The sequence below is a fragment of the Saccoglossus kowalevskii genome, chromosome 4, assembly GCF_978046115.1.
Source record: "Saccoglossus kowalevskii chromosome 4, keSacKowa6.1, whole genome shotgun sequence".
NCBI lineage: Eukaryota > Metazoa > Hemichordata > Enteropneusta > Harrimaniidae > Saccoglossus > Saccoglossus kowalevskii.
In genome coordinates, this window is record NC_140644.1 from 27,746,946 (window position 1) to 27,752,974 (window position 6,029).

Consider the following 6,029-nt stretch of genomic DNA (forward strand, 5'->3'; position numbering starts at 1 on the left):
TTAGGAGTAAAGAAATTAAAGATATACATGTTATACCAATGGGCAATATCACAACACAGTTATTAAGCAGAGATGGAATACACATCAATAAATATAACGCAACCACCATGTTTATTACAAATATAAACAATGAAGTAAATAAATGCACCTTTCTAAAAGCTAGACCAAGAAGTGTACACTATCACCAACAAAGATACAAAGAAGAATATAAAAAACAGAATTATCAACCAGGATTTAATGATATATATCTAGAGATGTATTCTTCTACATACAGAAGCTATATAACACCATGGAAGAGCTACTATGATACTAAATGGCAAACATCACAGAATTACAGACACTGTCAGGACAGCAACACAAACAACGAAAATATAAATAATTAACAGTAATGACAGTGACGATAAAGAAAAAAAAGAGACAATGTATATACAATGAAATGACACCAAATTACATCAATATTGATCACTGGAATACAGCAGGCCTAAGATATAACTACAAACCAACTCATCAAACATTGGATAGCAAAACGGAAAGCACATTAGACATTGAACATCACATCAAAAACTACCACTTTTATGCAATGACTGAGACCTGGCTTGACAAGGAAAGTAAAGGACTGATACCAAAACCAATGGGATATTATGTGTATCACAAAATTAGAACAACAAATAAGAAAGCATGGAGATCATCAGGTGGTATCAGCATTTTTATCAGAAATAGTATAAAAGAAGGAATTCAGATCATACCAACAAGAAATAGCTATACAATATGGTGTAAATTAAGAAAAGAATTTTTCCATTTAGAAAAACATGTTTACATTGGGACAACATACATACCACCAAAAAATTCAAGTTATTACAACCAAAATAACAATGACCCATATGAAGACCTGCACAATGAAATACAGGAATTCAAAATGAAAGGAAATATAATCATACAAGGTGACTTGAATGCAAGAACCAAAGAACTTGAAGATATTATTATAGATGATGAAGACAAGTTACAAACAAACCTCCCAATACCAGATACATACATTTATGATACAAACATCAAGAAAAGGAGAAACGCAGACACATGGAAAAATTAATTTGGAGAAGATCTTGTTAGATTATGTAAGACAAACCACTTAAGAATAGTAAATGGAAGAACTCCCGGTGACTGGTCAGGAAAACTGACATGTTATAGTTACCATGGTGCAAGTACTGTTGATTACAGCATAGCTAGTGAAGAACTTATTAAGAGTATCATTCATTTTGAAGTACAAGAACTACATACAACCAGTGACCACTGCCCAATCAGAACAATTCTAAAAACACAAAGTAGTTATAAAGAGAACATGGATATAAATAAAAACCTACAGGCGCAGGCACCATCAAAATACCAATGGAACACAATAAATAAAGAACTGTATAAAATCTACATGAAAACAAAGGAGAGCGAAGACATTGCAAATACATTCTTAAAATAAATACAATAACAGCAAAGAAAGTGATGAGATCGCTCATGAATTTCAAACAGTAATGGACAAATAAATGCTCCATAAGAAAGTAAAGAAGAAAACACAACAACACAAAGTAAAATTCACTGATAGACAATGTAATATGATGAAAAAGGAATTACAAACACTTTCAAAAATGTTACAAACAAATCCAACAGATGGTAAACTAAGAATAATGTACTACACTAAGAAGAAGAAATTCAAAAAATATGTAAAGAAACTACAGAAAGAGAAACAACAAAAATTATTATCAAACATTGAACAAGCAGATGAGAACGATGAAGTACAAACTTTTTGGAAGAAGATAAACTTATTAATACAGACAAAAGAAAACAATTCAATTAAAGAAATTCCATATACAGCATGGATTGAACATTTTCAGAAAATCAGTAGAAATGATACAACTCCCATTGAGAGAATAAAAGAAATCGAAGACAGGCTGTTGCAGCTAGAGAAAGAAATGGACAACAATCATGAACTAAACAAACCTATAACATTACAGGAAATTATTCATGCAACCAGAAAACTGAAAAACAATAAAGCAACTGGATCAGATGGAATACCAGGAGAACTGTTGAAATATAGCAACAAAATAGTGAAACAAGCTTTACAACAAATGTTTAACCACATCTTGGAAACTGGTATTTATCCACAGTCATGGAACACAAATGTTATAACACCAGTACACAAAACAGGTGATAAAATGGATGTTAATAACTACCGTGGAATATCTGTTAGCAACATCATTGCTAAAATATTTAGTAGTATTATTAACAAAAGAATATCCAGCTATTTAGAAAGTAACTTCACCATACATCCAAAAAAAGCAGGTTTTCGTAACAAACATCGCACTACTGACCATATATTGACACTCCACACCATTAATAAAAAATATCAATTAAGAAAAGAAAAAATATTCTGCTGCTTTGTTGATTTAAGAAAATGTGTTGATACAGTATGGAGAACAGCACTGCAATATAAACTACTGAAAAATAACATTAACGGACAAGTATATAACATTATGAAAATGATGTACAAAAACATGGACTTTGTTATAAAATTAGGAGACGTTATAACACCACATTTCAAGCTAGATAATGGTGTTAAACAGAGCTGCCCTTTAAGCCCAACATTGTTTAACACCTTTATGAATGACTTTATTGAAGGACTGTCAAATATTGAAATGCCAGCACCAGACTTAGATGGTAAACATATTAACTGTCTACAATATGCAGATGACATTGCATTATTGTCTACTACAAACGTAGGGCTACAAAATGCACTAAATTACATTCATACATATACAGTTAGTTGAGGGCTACAAGTCAACACATCAAAAACAAAAATTGTCATATTCAGGAAAAACTGGTGTAAAATATTATCACAAAAATTCACCTATGGAAAAGAAGAAATAGAAGTCAAAGAACAATACACGTACCTAGGAGTAATTTTTAAATCAAATAGTAATATTGTAACTACAGCTGATAGACTAGCAGATAAGGCATACAAAGCACAATGTATACAATCACAACTATATTTACATAATACAAATAATATTAATATTAAATTAAAGCTGTTAAATATGACCCAATTACCAATCCTAACATATGCAGAAGAAATTTGGGGTGTCCTTCTCAAACCTACTACATGGGATAAGACAGAAACTGAAAAGTATCACATCCGTTTCTGCAGACAAATTTTAAATTTAAATAATAAGACAAACAAAATAGCCTGTAGGATGGAAATGGGACGGGAACCCCTTATCTCCAAAATATACTGCCAAGCAGTTAGGTATTATAAACACCTAAGAACTCTTGACTACAACAACTTGGCATACTATGTACTGAAAGAAATGAAGAAAAATAATTACCCGGGGTCACGGTTGAAGTCATTAGAAGACAACTTAGAAATATACACTAAATGTAATATAGATAATATAACAATACTGAAAAAGAACTGATATTTTCAATCAGAGAATATTACATTAACACATGGAACAATGACAATAAAAGAGATGATGCAAAACTGCGCACTTACAGTACATACAAAACCACACTAGACATGGAACATTACATAAAACACATAAATAACAGACATTAACATCAAAATACTAGCACAATTTAGAACAAGTAGTCACAAACTAGCTATAGAAACAGGAAGGTACACAAAACCAAAAACACTGATAAAAGACAGATCATGCACCCACTGTAAAGAGATAGAAGATGAATTACATCATTTACTAGAATGTAAACTGTACACAGAACACAGAGATGACATATATAATATCCTTAAAGAAATTAACAGTGATTACCAAAACTTGAACAAAAAAGAACAATTTAAACTTGTACTACAGTCACCAAACACAAATCATCTTATCGCTCTCTGCAAATATTTAGTTAAATATAAACACTAATTTTATTTTGTCATGTTCTTTTATATTTTATACATATTCTATGCTACATACAGTGATACTTACATATCACAGTATTTTAATATTTCTTATATTATTAATAATTGTCTGTAGTATTTTTGTCGTTCACTAATTTTAAATTCTTTTTAAATCAATTTTTACATTTCATGTACTTTTATTATTTACTTTATTAATCTGAAAACCTAAAAAGAAATGTTAACTCTTTCTTTACGGTATTAATAAAGCATTATTCCACAGTCCCTCTATCACAGTCCCTCTATCTATACTGTGATAGAGGGACTGTGATTATTCTATTCCATTCTATTCTATGTTTATAAAGACACACGTGGTCTGGCGCCTGGCTGTTAATACAGAGAAAACAAAGGTTATTGTATTCAATAAATCAAACAGAGCCCTGAGCAATAATATATTCTTCTTCGCTGAAAAAGAAATTGCCATAGTTAAGCAAATTAATTACCTGGGTATAACTATAAGTGCTAATGGCAAACATAAAGAGGGTATCAATAATTTAAAAAATAAAGGGATGAAAGCTCTCTTTGCTTTGAAATGCAAACTTGGTTATGACAACTCACTAAACATACCCCTCCAACTATCTTTATTTGACAAACTGATAAGACAAATTATTGTATATGGTAGTGATGTTTGGGGTGATGAAAGCACAACTAAGTCTGCAATTGAGGATGTCCATCTTTCATTTTGTCGGTTCATTCTTGGTCTCTCAAAATTCACACCAAAAATGGCTGTTTATGGTGAGCTAGGAAGGTACCCCATTGACTGTTTTATCAAGAAACAACAACTTAAATATTTCAACCGGGTAACAAACTCTGATAACACATTACTAAGAGAAGCCTACTTAGTAAACAAGAATGTAAAAAGTAAATGGTTTACAAGTGTAGAAACCCTCATGCAAGATTTAGATGTTGTCACCATTGTAAACTCAAGTGAAAAAATAATTAAGAAAAATTTAGACTTTATTCATAAAAAAATACAAATCATTTGAGAACCAATGGATCTTAGACATGCATAATGATAATAGAAAACTAACCTTGGCTAAAAACAAACTAAGAACATACAGACTTTTCAAACAAGATTTAAAAATTGAAAATTACCTAATTAATATGCAGAACCATGGTCTTAGAAGGTTAATTGCAAAATTCAGGACAAGCAACCATGACCTTAAAATTGAGAAAGGCAGACATAATAATGTGTGGCTCGATAAAAGAACATGTGATATGTGCAGCCAAAATATAGTTGAATATGAGCAACATTTTGTAATGAAATGTCCAGCTTACAGTCACCATAGGGACAAATTATTCCTGACTGCACAAAATAAAATTCCAAATTTTGATAAAAAAAATAGTCAGAATAAATTCATTTTGATTATGGCAAACCATACTCTAGCACCAGCCTTAGCTGTCTTCTTAAAAAACAGCTATGGAACAAAACAGCAACAACTATCAGTGTATTAGGCCACATTTTGTGTTCATTCTATATTCTGTATTCACCATTGGCTGCAAATTGTATTTTTTTTGTTTTTGACTTGTTTTTTTTTTTTTTTTAGAAAAGTTTTTATTTTTTGTTTTCTTTTTTAGATTGTAGTTTTTTTGTTTTTTTTTTTATTTCTTTCTGTAAGACCCTTTTTATCCTTTCCTAAGGATTTTATGCGTCTAATAAAAATATATGTTATCGATACAATTCTTTTATTACTATTTACCAATAAATGTAATAACGTCTACTTTTATGGTTATAAATTGCTGTGTCATCTTCGCCCGCTAAGGTTCATTTATTCGCCCCAACATCATACAGCTTCAGCGAAACCGGTGTGTGACAGTGATACTTGCGACCTTTGAGATGACCCCGACCGAAGTCAGCGAATAGTTATTTTGCTTCAGTTATGTTTTATGTATCTGTGGAATGATCTCATATATTGTACGCAAAGATAAGTGAAATGTGTATAATGTAAAATATAATACAGATACATGGACATTTCAGTAATTTTATTCAAACACTCACTTTATGAAATGACCTTGCGTATGTATGACGTACGTCTTGGGCGGGGTCTTGGGGATTTCCCAAGTACCTACGTCATAGTCATGTGAT